We start from the raw sequence: 14,276 nt of genomic DNA on the forward strand, positions 1-14,276 counted from the left end.
TATATAGGATCATATACCTCAATATGGGTGGAGTGCTCAGATAAGTCTTTAATTCATCGAAGGCTTGCCTTTGTTCTTCCCCCCATATGGCATTCACGGACTTCTTTATGCTTTGGAAGAAGGGCTTGCAGCGATCTGACATACGCGATATGAATCTACTTAGAATCGCTATCTGGCCAGTTTGGACATCATGGACTTTCTTTGGTTCTTTAACTTCTAATAACGAGGTAATTTGAGTCGGGTTGGCCTCGATGCCTCTTTTGCTAACTATATACCCCAAGAATTGCCCCGAAGCGACCTCGAAAGCACATTTTGTGGGGTTAAGTTTCATTTGATACTTGTCAAGTATGTCGAAGCATTCGATCAAATCCTCAACATGTGTGGTGCTAAGCTTGGATTTAACCACCATGTTATCAATGTATACCTCCATATTGTTGCCCAGTTGTGCAAAGAATAGCTTGTTCATCAATCGTTGATACATGGCTCGTGCATTTTTTAGACTGAATGACATGACTTTGTAATAGTATAGCCCGCGCTCCGTGGTGAACGCGGTATGGATTCTTTCTTCTTGTTTCATCAGGATTTTGTTGTATCCAGAGTAAGCATCGAGGAAGCTCATTTTTTCATAACCTGTGGTCTCGTCAATCATCTGGCCTATCTTTGGGAGTGGATAGTTTTCAATCATCTCGCTTCTTCCCGTTCTTCTTTGGGACCACCATCGGATTGGCAAGCCAGTTGGGGTATAGACATTCCTCGATCTCGCCTACACTTACCAAACATTCCACCTCATCTTGGAATGCTTGATTTACTTTGGGTGCGAACCACCTTTACTTCTGCTTGACTATTAGGAAATCTTTGGAGAAGTTAAGGCTATGGCACATGGCATAGAGGTCAATGCTTGGCATGTCGTTTGGAGACCAGACAAAGATTTTTATTCGTGTTGCGAGAAAGTCAACCAACTTTTGTTTCTCGGCCTTTGGTAGTTGGGCATTTACCAACAGTTTCTTGGATGAATTACTTGGATCTATCCAAAGCTCTTCCAACTCGTCGAGTGTTGACTATAGCTTATCATTATTCCCTACATCTTCTACGTGCTTGAGGTATGTTGATAACTTGCCCTTTTATTGTTATTTGGTATCAATGTCTTCAGAAGAGGGGATGTCAATATTGTTGATCTCATTTAAGGTCAAATAGCACTTCTTCGCCTGCTTCTGGCATCCTTTGATGTCGATGGTATAGCGTCCATCGAGAGACTGGCATCGCATCACTTGATGCAAGGTAGAGACGACGCCTTGCATTATGTGAATCCAACCCCATCCCATTATTGCATTATAACTTGTGATAGAATTGATGACTAAGAAGTCAACTTTCAAACTACGTTATGTGGAGAACACATTTAGATTGATTTCTCCCTTTGGGTATACCCTTAGGTTGTTGAACCCCAGAACCGGTGTTGTAGAGGGTCTGATGAAAAGCCTCCCAAAAGAGGATGTCGACACTGCTACCTCCATTGACTAGAACTCTACCCATTAGGCATCGGTCCACCTGGATTTTAGGGGTCATCATGAGGCAGGTGAATCCCGCATAGGCTTGCCTCAGTGAAAGTGATTGGAGTCGCAGGATAACATCACTCCTCTGCAGTAATAAAATTGACCATGTGTTCCAGTGATCGATATCGCTTCACTCTTTCTTCCATTCATTTCGGTCATCTAGTCTTCCTCTCATCCTCTGGAGAAGGCTCTACGGTTCCATGTATCATGGGGACTTAGTTTAATGGTTCCTGCACACTTGTGGAAGTAATGGTTGTTGAAGTAAGGGTTTTCGCCGTTGTTGGGACTGATGCGGTGATACAGGTCGAGTGGTAGAAATTCCAGCAGAACCCTTAATGTTTTGGGTCAATCGCCCATTTCTCATCAGAGCTTGAATTTGATTATTGAGATTGTGGCATACCAAAATTGTGTGCCCATGGTCCTTATGGAAAATGCATAATCCGATATTGTCTCTTCACTCAAGAGGCATGGTGATCTTGTAAGGTTCGCGCAATGTTGGGCGGTCTTTGTTTTCATTGTAAATGGCTTCTTGTGGGATAGTAAACTCGAAATAAACGAATCTTGAAGAGTCATAGCTACCTCTAGGTTTCTTGCTTCCCCTTGGAGGAGCTGGCATGCTTCCCTTTCGTTTGTCCCCTCTTCTGGATGAAGGTAAGGGGTTGTCTGGTGGCGTTGTAGAGATGAGTGTTGTCTTCTCTTGGGATGCTCGCGACATTCTAGTACTCTATAGACACCTTCTGCGCGAAGTTGGATCTCTGCCATGTCATAGGGGGGGTCAAGGTGAGGTTCTCATGCAGGTGAGTTCCCACTTGCAGACTCTTGACAAATAAATTGGCTGCAATTGTAGGGTATGCATCACACATTTGGTGGACCAAGTCAATAAAGAGTTGCAAGTATGGCTTTGAATGTTCATTCTCTCCCTGCTCAATCTGATATAGATCTTCCATGGTTCTTTGAGCTTTGCAATTGGCGTTGTACTATTGCAAGAAAGCTTTGCAAAAATCGTTAAAGTTATTAGTTGATCCTAGTTTAAGTTGTTGGAACCATAATAAGGTTGGCTCGGAGAATGTGATGGAGAACACTTTGCAATGAATCACTTAGTTGTTAACCTCCAATGCCATTTTCTATTGAAATTTGAAGTGGTGACTAAGTGGATCCCCTTTGTCATTGAAGGCAGGTAAAGAAGGGATCACGAAGTATTTTGGCTTTGACTCATTCAGAGTCCATTCATTGAGTGGAGAGTTGTCTGCGCCATTGGTTACCAACTCAGTCAAATCTGAGCCGTGATAGGGTCTTACCTCAAAGAATTTTTGCATCACCTCATGCATCATTTTCTCCTTCCAGATTTCCAAGAATCTAGCAAAGGGAGCCGAGTTATCAATCGTCACTCCAAGCTCAACCCAAGTATTGGATCGTGATAACTCTACAAAATAGAGTTATTTTACCACTTTTTATGTACTAATTTTTGCTTTATTCTTGAGTTTTTAATTGATTTATTATGTTTTAAAGTAATTTTGAATTTATTGGGTTTATTTTGATTTTATATATTTTTGTGTGTTTTTATAGTTATTTTGTTGTAAAATGTTTTAGTTAATTATTTGAATTGTTGTTGTTTAGTTTGAAGAAAAAATATTGTATTATTGAACTTAAATGTTAAATATAAATTAAGTTATAATTAATATTTTCAAAAAAATTAAATTGATTTATTTTATAGTTGAAAATATTTTATCATGATTTATTTATATTTATTTTGTAGGGAATTTATTGTATGCTTGTGTAAGTTTTGAAAGAAAAGAAAGGCAAAATGGTGATTTTAAAGCTAGGCCTGCCTCCATCCACCAGGCCCATGGCCCATTTCTCCTCCAGCCAGCCGAAGTAGCTACCCAGCCATCTGGGCCGCCAGCCTTCAACCAGGCCCAACACCCCAATTCCTCCAGCTGCTCCCACCTGGCCCACGACAGCCCACCTGCTAGCACCGAAGACCCTCACGCAGCATCCATTCTCTCCAGCCAACACACGAACCTGTTCTTCTACCTCAGCACCCCTTCGGTTTAATGCCCAACATTGCACCTGCCAGGCCGAAGCTTCCACAAGTCCTGCACCCATCGAAGACCAAGCCTGCCACCAGCCCCTTAGTGCATTTTGAGTCCAACAAAAGCACCAATTGTCCTCTTGTACCTTTGCCTTAAAATACCAATTTTTTACTCAAATTTTTCTACACATTTAAACCCAAAACATCATCATTACACCCTATAATTTACCCATATTTGCCATATTATTATTAATTTAATCAATTTAATTAATTTAAATTGATTATTTTAATACCTTTTTTTGGCTATAAATAAAGGAGTTTAGTGTGATTATTTTGGGGGAGGTTACCATACCACCAGTTCTACACTTTCAAAACCACTCAATTCTCTTCATCTTTTTCTTCTTTTTGGTCATTTTTTCTATGAGCTTTTAGATGAAAATTTTGGGGGTTTCTCCTCCAAATTTTCCTATTTATGTTTGTAATTTTTAGTTTGTATTTGCTATTTTAGTTATGAGTTTCTAATCTTAATAAGATTATTAAGATCGTGATGAAGCAACTTGTAGCTAGATAATATTTATGTTGTATGTTGATTTCCCTTGTAATGCAACAAAGTTTATGGATTTTTCTTCTTCATATATGTCTTTCATCTTTAATACCTCATATTTTGGATTGTTAGATAATATGCACTTAGTTCTTCATTTTGCAAAAACATAATATTCTTTGTGTAAGATGTGTCATTAAATTGTACGCATCCATGCTTAGAACAAAAATATTATGTATTGTCTTATAAATAATGTTATTTGATTTTTTGTTGTTTCATTAGGTTGATTCACATTAAATACTTTGAAATTATCATTTTTGAAAAGTGAAGAAAAATCCTATCATTTTAGAAGTAATTTGTGCTTAAAATTATAAATTTATTTGGAAAATGATAGTTTGATTTATTTTAACTATCACTAAAACTTGGGAATCAATATACTAATAAATATTATTAAACTTACATTTTGTAGATTCTAGTATTTTAATAATCTTTCCTTTTACCACTTATTTTTAAATCATTATTGGTTTATTTTTATTCTCTTAAATAGCTTTATTTTCAATCTTTTATTTTATGTTCATAACATTAAAACTCATCAATCTTTAGAGCTAGGTTAGAATTTATTAATTTTGGTTTAAAATAGTTTTCTTTTTTATTTTAGACAACTCCTTTGGGTTCGATCTCGTGCTTACACAAACACTATATTTCATATACGATTCGTGCGCTTGTGAGTTATAAATTTTTAAAACATACCTGTTTTGGGTGCCATCAAGTTTTTGGCGCCGTTGCCGGGGAGTTGCAAGAAAAAATAAACAAAATTTATCTCATAGTTAGTAAATTCTTCTACTAGTTATTTTAATTTTTGCACTTAAAAAAAAACTATATATACAAAAATATAAAAATATATATTTAAAACTATAAAAACTAAAAAAATATATATAAAAAGAAAATTTGGGACGGCTCTACCACCCATAAAAAAACTTACTTATATATTTATATTTATTGTTTTTATTTTTAGTTGACGGCATTTGTGCCTCCTATCTATCTTGTCAATTTTTATAGTTGACGGCACTTGTGCATCCTATCTATCTTTTTAATTTTTATAGTTGATGGCACTTGTGTCTCCTAATTTTGTTGTAATTTTATTTTCTTTATATATTTGTTAGTTGACGGCATTTGTGCCTCGTAGCTTTTTATTTTTAGTTGATGGCACTTGTGGCTCCTAAATTTTGTTTAATATCTTAACATTATTTTTATTATCTTAATTTCTTGTTCTTTTTACCTTAATTGTTCTTTTTGTTCTCTTAATTTTAGTTTTTTTTTAATTGTTAAAAAAAAATAGTTTGTCATTTAGTTTTTACCATATGGATCATTTTAATTATAGTTGGAATTCTAAGTACAACTATTATGAGTAGTCAAATTTAAATTATGGAGAAACTAATGATATGTATATGATGCATGAATCTTTTGATATCCATTTTACCCCCACCTATAATCCAAATTTTTCGTGGAGTCATACCCAATCTCCAATGAATCAAGATCATTGTTGACCCTCAAATTATCCAACGACATGGAGTCAAATATATGACAGGAAAATAGTACGATGCTTGAGAATACAATCTAATGGAAAGTAAAGAACACCAAGAATTATAGTGGTTCGGCCCCAAAGATTGGTAATGACCTACATCCACTTGATACTATTATTAATGTTGAGCTTCAAAGGCGTGATCAAAGAACTAGGGTTCTTGAGTTTCACAAACCTTAGAAGGAGAAACAATACAGACGATGGATAATAGCAATACAATTCTCTTCTTCTCAGATCAGAAAAGAGGATTCGAAAAAAGAACCCCCCTTGAGCTATTTCTTGTATATTTATAGGCTCAAGGAGGATTACATGAGTCAATTAATCATATATTTCCTTAATAAACGGATATTCAGGTTATAATGAAGAGATATTCTTGGCAATCATTACAACTATACAAATTTATACATAAATAAACGGAGTATACGACCAAGCTGGTCGTATATAAAACTTGAACCCTGCATATGGAAGTATCTCTGGTCGTTAGGCGAGCAGCATCTCTGCCACGTGTCGAAAATTCTTGCCACGTCATCCAGAGCTGCTTTTTGGATAAACATTTACCCCCCAAGTTTATTTATTGCGACCAGCAATAAGTAAACTTAGGAAACTAGCATTTCGTATGCCCCAGGAAATCTGTCAGAGTTGTCGTGCTTCCTCGAAAAAGGTGACCTAATCACGTCCAATCATACCTTTTCGGTTTCCAAGTAACCCTTCTGACGGCTATTACACTCCCCCATGCCTTGAAAAAGGCAACTCATGATTACCCATTTTTATCATATCTTAGCCATTATAAATAATCCCCAAATTTACCTTTTCACTTTTTACTTGCCATTTTCTTGCCAAGAACCCTCAAGAACTTCAACCCAGAGCTCAGAAACTTTGAAGATCATCCGTCGCTTGTTCTAAAGATCCTCTGTTCGCACGCCCAAAGTTGCTTCATTTCAGAACCTCCAATCTTCATCTAGGTAATTTTCTTGAACTTTCATGTTCTCTGACATGCCATGCATACTGCTACATGCCTGTTTTGAGTTCTGAAATTTTCCGTGTTCTTGGGTAGAAATGCATGAGGATTGTGTGTATACCGATTGATGCTTGATAGGGTAGCGTAGTTTTTCTCTGTAGGAGTCAGGAGCCAGTTTGATAGTCAAGATCGTAAGTTTAGGGCGTAAAATCAAAGTAAAAAATTCGATTTTTAGGCTAGTTGAAAAACTGGGTTTTTCCTGCCCCTTCGAAGTCGAAAAAGCTTTTTTTCCAAAACACTTTTTATTTTCGCTTTTCAATCTATTTTTCAAACTGCTCGTATAGAACTTAGTGTTTCTGTTAGAATGTTGCTGGTCGTAGATGCGAGCAACGTTATTCCAACTTTCAACATAAGCTCTCAAGCTGTGCGTCTTATCTCCTCATTTCTCTGTTCGCAGCTTACATGCAAGATCCGTGGGGGGCAGAAAGACCTATTGACGATGACTTATTGGCTCAACTGCTTGAGGATGAGGAGCAACCATCGTCACTTATACTTGACATTCCATTTTCTCATGTTACTTCAAACACTCCACCTGTCCTTACTCAAAATATGGCTCGTGCTAAAACCAAAGCCCAGAAAAAGAAAACCCCCAATCCTTCACATCAGCCTGCTCCTCGGGCTGAAACTCCCTCGACCAGTGGTTGAGCTGAAAATATTCCTGACCCTAATATCCAAACACACGCAAAGCCCCGACATGCCATTCAGCTAGATGTTGAGTGGTATTTAGTACCTGAGAGCCGAGTGACGATCAGGATGATCGCCAACTATATTAGGAAGTATGGTCTCACGGGGGTGACCTTAGTCTGACCCAACCAAGATCAACGGGCGAACTTTCCCGGAGGCGCCTTCAGCGCCTGGTTGAGGTTCCACATTAAGGCAGGGGCTACCTTGCATCTACATTCATTTTTCCAAGGGGTGGCCAACTATTTTGGAGTTTCCTCTTTTCAAATAACTCCAAATGGATATAGAATGCTTGCAGCACTCTCTATCCTGTACAGCCACAAAAAATGGCCCGTTCCACCTCTTCGTGAGGTTAACTACTTGTTTGACCTCAAGTCTAACCCCAACCAAGAAGGCCGGGGTTTTTTCATTTCTGTCATCAGGAAATTGGGCGCACCTTCCTGACTGACACCACCCATAAATCGAATGTGGGGAGGTACTACTAGGAGTACTTCCTCACGACCGACATGATCGCGGACAATCTGGCCTTTGCTCGAGGAGGTAAAATCTTTGTATCACTGGTTGTTACTCTTTATTTAGTGTTCTCCTCCACATTCTCTTAAACTTTTAATGCCTTCCAGGTCCATGGCTGTGACCAGACCCAACTCCAGACATGGAGTTGAGATCAGCCCTCTTGGCCAGCATGACTGACGTAGAAAAAAGCGTCAAACATCTGGTCACAGAGGCTAACCTTAGGCTGGTTGGCCTTTTGGCCCCTCATCAGGACATGAGGGAGTCAACAGCAGGGAGTGCCACGATCGAGGAGGAACCCAAGCAGCAACCACCAGCGTCACCTCCACGAAGGAGACAGACCGGGGTCATGATCAGGGAACCTGTTGGCACTCCTCCAGCAGAGAGGCCCTTTGCCCCCTTGGGGAAGGGGAAAAAGAAGGCCACCGAGCCTATCGAACACTTGGACGAGTCTTCAAACAAGAATGGTACAGTTATTTCACTTTTAAATCGCTTGCCAATTCCCTGTCAGCTATTCGACGGGGAAGACAATTTTAAATATGCTCCAAATTTAGGTCCAGACTACTTCATGTCAGAGAGTGAGTGTGAGACTAGTACAGTCTATAGTATAGCGACCAGTAATAATAGCTTGGGTATTTCACTTACAATTTTTTCTGTTTCTTTTCTTGACTTGACATATTTAATTATTTATACTGTCTCACTGCTCGAATGTTTTCTTCTTTTCCAGACATGGACTCCGAGAACGTGTCTGACATTTACAGCGCTCCCGAGACTCCCGCGGCTCCCCCGAGCAAAAAGAAGGCAAGCAAGAGGCATCCTGGGGAAAGCAGCAAAGTGCCTCAGGCTAAGAAGCCTCACAATGCAGGCCTCCCGGAGGATGGGCCCTCAGCCAATGCAACTACACCCTCTCCTCACGAGCAGCAGATTCCCCCTGCTCCAGCCGGGTCGACTCCATCTCCAATGGCCGCAACTGACCAGACTCAAAAGGTCGGTCCTACTTCGACTGGGGGTGACATAACTGGTCATGCCTTCAAATCGATCAAGGATAGGGTCGTGAAAATTGTAAAGCACAACCGTTGCCAAGAGGCGATGGCCGCAACAGAGGCGATTGACGTCGACCTGATCTTAAACCACGCCTTGAACGAGTTTACCAGTGTAAGTCATCTTTTTTTGCAGAGACAACCCTTCTATATTCTACAGTTAGTCTAACTTCTGCTCTGACCACAGGCAATGCTGACCCTTACTGTCGGCCATCTCCGTTTGGGTGTTGTTACTGAGCAAGCCAAATCTTTGGAGCAATGGCACGCTGATGAACTCAAAGCTGCCGCATCGAAATATGTCGAACAACTTGCAGTGGTGCTTGAGAAGAAGAATAAATTGGCTGAGGAGTTGAAGGAGAAGCAAAAGTCTCTGGACAAAGCTCTCGAGCAGAGGGACCAGTTCAAGGAGTCTAACTGCGTCAATTACCACATGACTAAACAGCTCAAGGAGGACCTAGCTGCGAGTAGACAGGAGAATACAACCTTGGAGGGTCAGATTGAGGAGCTTGAGAAAGCCAATGCCAGCAATTTGGAAAGGTACAAGAACGCCACTCTTCGATGCTTCTACAATTTCTGGAAGCACAACCAGGGTGCCAACTTCAATTACCTTCTTGAGAGTGCAAGAAACGCCGAGCTCGCTCACTGTGTTGCTCGACTGGCAGAGGAAGAAAGAGCGAGGATTCCTGATTCCCCTAAGATCTCATTGGCCACTGGGATGGACGGGGCAGACAATGAGGCAGCAGACGTCGTCGATCAGAGCCCCCTTCAAGATCTTCCGGCTCCTCAAGATCCTTCAGCTCCTTAGTCTTTTTTTGTTTTTATTTTTATCTTTTTAACTACACGACCTACGGATCGTGATGTAAAGACAGTATATTTTTTATTGCTGCATGGGCAGCCTTTACTTTTATTTGAACAATTACATCCGAGCAACGACTGCTTGCGGTGTAAAAGGATACATTTTGATATTATAATATATTTGCATCTTATTATAACATCTGTTCGCATGACCGAACTTAGCATAGCACTTTGGTTTGATTTAACAAAATAACAAAATTTTGAAAAGATACTCTAAGTACCCTAGCATGCTTTCACTTATTTTACTCATATGTTTACATACCTTTTAACGATATGCTTTGCTTACTTGTACCTTATATGCCCTCCAAGTGATCAAGGAGCTTCAGGTCCTTGGTCACTTGCCTTGACCAGAACCTGTTCGAACATTACTGCTCGTAGCAATATTAGAATTATAATACAGCAAAACAACACACGTAATGAGCAAATACTTGTAATAAATACAATAATTGGCAAGAAATGACTGGCTGCGCACAGTCCCTTTTATTTCTCGTAATAAATGGACTAAACATGTCTGTAAGAGTGATCAATAAGATCTTACACTTATAAGCGATCAGTCTCATAAAATGACCAACCCTTTTTCAAAACTTGTAAAAAAGTAAAATTAATACAAGCCAATTCTTTAAGAAGAATTGTTCATTGGTAATACTTGCGCAGGTGTTATCCATTCCAATAGCGTGGAACGAGATCTTCGTTTAAGCGTGCAAGTTTATAAGTGCCTGGGTGAAGGACCTCATCAATCTGGTATGGCCCTTCCTAATTAGGTCCGAGTACTCCAGCAGCTTGGTCGCGGGTGTTTAGAAAAACTCTTCAGAGTACAAGATCTCCAACATTGAATTTTATTTCTCGCACTTTAGAGTTGAAATACCGGGCGACCTTCTGCTGGTATGCAGCTACTCGGAGTTGGGCTTGTTCATGCTTTTCATCGATTGAGTCCAGGGATTTCATCAATAGCAGGCTATTAGAGTCTTGGTCGTATGTTAATCTGCGATGCGAGGGCAGATCCAACTCGACAAGAAACATAGCTTCATACCCGTATGCCAAGGAAAATGGGGTATGACCTGTTACTGTTCGATGGGAAGTTCTGTACGACCAGAGCACTTCAGGCAATTGTTTTGGCCACGCTCCCTTAGCTTGTTCAAGTCTTTTCTTCAAGGTATCCTTTAAGGTTTTGTTAACTGCTTCGACCTGCCCATTTGCTTGGGGATGAGCGACTGAAGAAAAGCTTTTGATAATATCACGCCGTTTTCAGAAGTCCATGAATAGATCACTGTCAAATTGGGTGTCGTTATTCAAGATGATTTTTCTTGGCAATCCATATCGACAAACGATGTTCTTGACTACGAAGTCAAGCACTTTCTTGGTCGTTATGGTTGCGAGTAGCTCAGCCTCGGCTCATTTGGTGAAGTAATCGATGGCAACCACTGCATATTTTACACAACCTTTCCCTGTAGGCAAAGATCTGATTAGATCAATTCCTCAAACTGCAAAGGGCCATGGACTCTGCATTTGTCACATTTCACATTTCTACACAAACTCCATTGAGTCTTCATTCATGGTTGGCCAGAAATATCCCTGCCTTAGGATCGTTTTTGACAAACTTTGCCCCCCAGCGTGGTCCCCGCAAAACCCTTCGTGCACCTCTTTCATCAACTCTTTGGTTTTCTCCTTTGTAATACATCTGAGGAGTGGCAGTGAGTATCCCCTTCGGTACAGGATTCCATCGACCAGAATATACCTAGCAGCTTGCCGTTGAAGGGTCCTGGCTTTGTTTCTGTCCGCTGGTAGCACGCCGCTTGACAGATACTCTACATATGGTGCCATCCACGTATCCGCCATTTGGATTACCAGAGTGGCTTCTGCCGCTTGGATGCTTGGTACCAATAGTCGCTCGATTGGAACTATGTTCAGAGTATCAGCATCCTTCACACTTGCCAATTTTTCCAAAGCATCCGCGTTGGAATTCTGATCGCGAAGTACTTGGTGGAGACTGTATCTGTCGAACTGGGCTAACAGATCCTTTGTTTAGTTCAGATAGGCAACCATCTTCAAATCTCGCGCTTGGTACTCTCCCAAGACCTGATTTACCACCAGCTGGGAATCACTATAGATGTCAAGCACTTTTATGTTCATGTCCTTGGCTAACTGCAATCCAGTGAGTAATGCTTCATATTCGGCCTCATTGTTATAAGCAGTGAAGTTAAATTTGATTGCACAATGAAATCGATGCCCTTTCGGCGTTATCAATATCACTCCTGCTCCTGCATGGGATTTGTTGGATGAACCATCTGTGAACAATTTCCACATAGGAGCTTGGATCTGACATTCAGGGTCGCTGGGCTCTTTAGTCTGTTCACAATTCGTGAGCTCTGTTAATTCCGCAATGAAGTCAGCCAAGGCTTGTACTTTTATAGCTGCTCGTGGAAAGTAAGATATGTCGAATTGCCCGAGTTCGACAGCCCACTTTAGCAATCTACCTGCAGCCTCTGGCTTTTGCAGGAGTTGTCGAAGAGGCTAGTCGATAAAGACTGAAATTGGATGAGCTTGGAAGTAAGGTCGTAGCTCCCTCGAGGCCAAAACTAGGCAATAGGCTAGTTTCTCGATGGGCAGGTACCGCTGTTCTACTCCAATCAACCTTTTGCTCACGTAGTAGACAGCCTTCTGCACGCCTTCTTCTTATTTGACTAGAACAGCACTAGCAGCGTATTCCTTCTGATGTAGCTGGTTGGGTAAAGCATTCCATGACCAGGTAAATTCATACCTAGTCGGGTAAATCACTTCCTGACCAGGTAAAACCATCTTTTCAGTCAATGTTCTTCCGACCAATGGTATGACAACTCTGTAGGTCATCTTCTAACCTTTGCACTTTCTTTGGTCAAAACATTCATTGACCATTAATGTGCCACTTGATGATCATGCATTGCCACTTGTTACTTCTGATTGCCACGTCATTGAACTAAAATTTTAGGTATAACACAAATATTATAAAATATTATTATAATAATATTTAATAAAAGACTAGATATTTAATACTTATATTAATTTAAATTTAAATATTATAAAATACCATTATAATAATATATAATACATAATCTTAATTTTTATTAAAAAAATTATTTTTTAAAAATATTATCATATTATATATATATAAAAAATTCATAAATAATGTCTTGGTTTACTTTTTCATTTAGTATATTTATGTCATTCTTTTATATTTAATATTGTTTATTTATTTGAAATTTATATGACAATGATACAAATTTAATAAATATAATTAATTAAAAATAGATATTTATTAATTATATTAATATAAATTCAAATATTATAAAATATCATTATTATATTAATTTAATATAAGACTATATATATAATAATTATATTAATATAAATTCAAATTCAAATGTTATAAAATATTATTATTATTATAATAATATATAGTACAAGACTAGAGGTAGCCAAAGGTTTATCAAGATTATTTAAGGGCCGAATCAGAAATATGAAGACCGCGGGTCAAGAAGGTATCGAGCTCGAGGCACGAGCTGGAGTTGGAAGCTGTGACCATTTATAAAGTCAACTACGCAATGTAAACGTGCATATATCAGACATCACGTGTCTGATATAATCCTAAATTCTCGGACACGCAGCATGAACGTGCGTGTTCAGGCACCCACGACTGGGTTGGGCCGTGCGGCCCATTATCCCCCTTACCTATTGATTAGACCACACTTCATTTGTCAGGTTTTAGGAATTAATCATGAATGTCATAGAAGTGACATGATGGGTAAGAATGTCACGGGATGACCCCCCTTACCAACTCCCAGGTGCCCTCTCCTATAAATATGGAGACCCTGGGAGTTGCAAACGGTTGGATTCAATTGTGTAACGAAATACCCTTTAAGGAATACCAGACATATACCAATAATATTGGCTGGTGGAGTAGAAGGATTTTAACCTTTGAACCACCTAAAAACGTATTCATGTCATCAGTTCATTTTAAGATCATTCATCTTTTTCGGTTCATCATTCAGCACTAATCCCTTTCTCTTATTTTCTTAATTACCTGTTGGCGAAGAACCGCGTCAACAGTTTGGTGCTTTCATTGAGAGCTTGTTAGATTGGTGCTATCGCAAATATCCAACCATGGTGATCACTCGGTCAAGACACGGTAACGAGGCAGACCAACATGATGGGCAGGAGGCCCATCATGCCGCCATCTCCGGTGAGGAAAACCTTGAAGTTCAGCAGTGGCCGGGCAAGCAGTCAATAGGCCAGGATGACACTGGAAGTTCGGCACCTCGGCCACCTAATCTAAACCCGAAATTTTATACGGCAGTAGAGATGGAGAATGCTCAGTTGAGGAGTCAGCTGATGAAAGCTAATCAGCAGATTAAGGAGGTGTTGTCCCGACTACCCCCTCTTACAACCGACGCTAACGTCGGGAAGAGGCAAGGCGAGACTCATAAGTCCCGT

This window comes from Humulus lupulus, chromosome 6 (genome assembly GCF_963169125.1).
Source record: "Humulus lupulus chromosome 6, drHumLupu1.1, whole genome shotgun sequence".
In the NCBI taxonomy this organism is placed as follows: domain Eukaryota; kingdom Viridiplantae; phylum Streptophyta; class Magnoliopsida; order Rosales; family Cannabaceae; genus Humulus; species Humulus lupulus.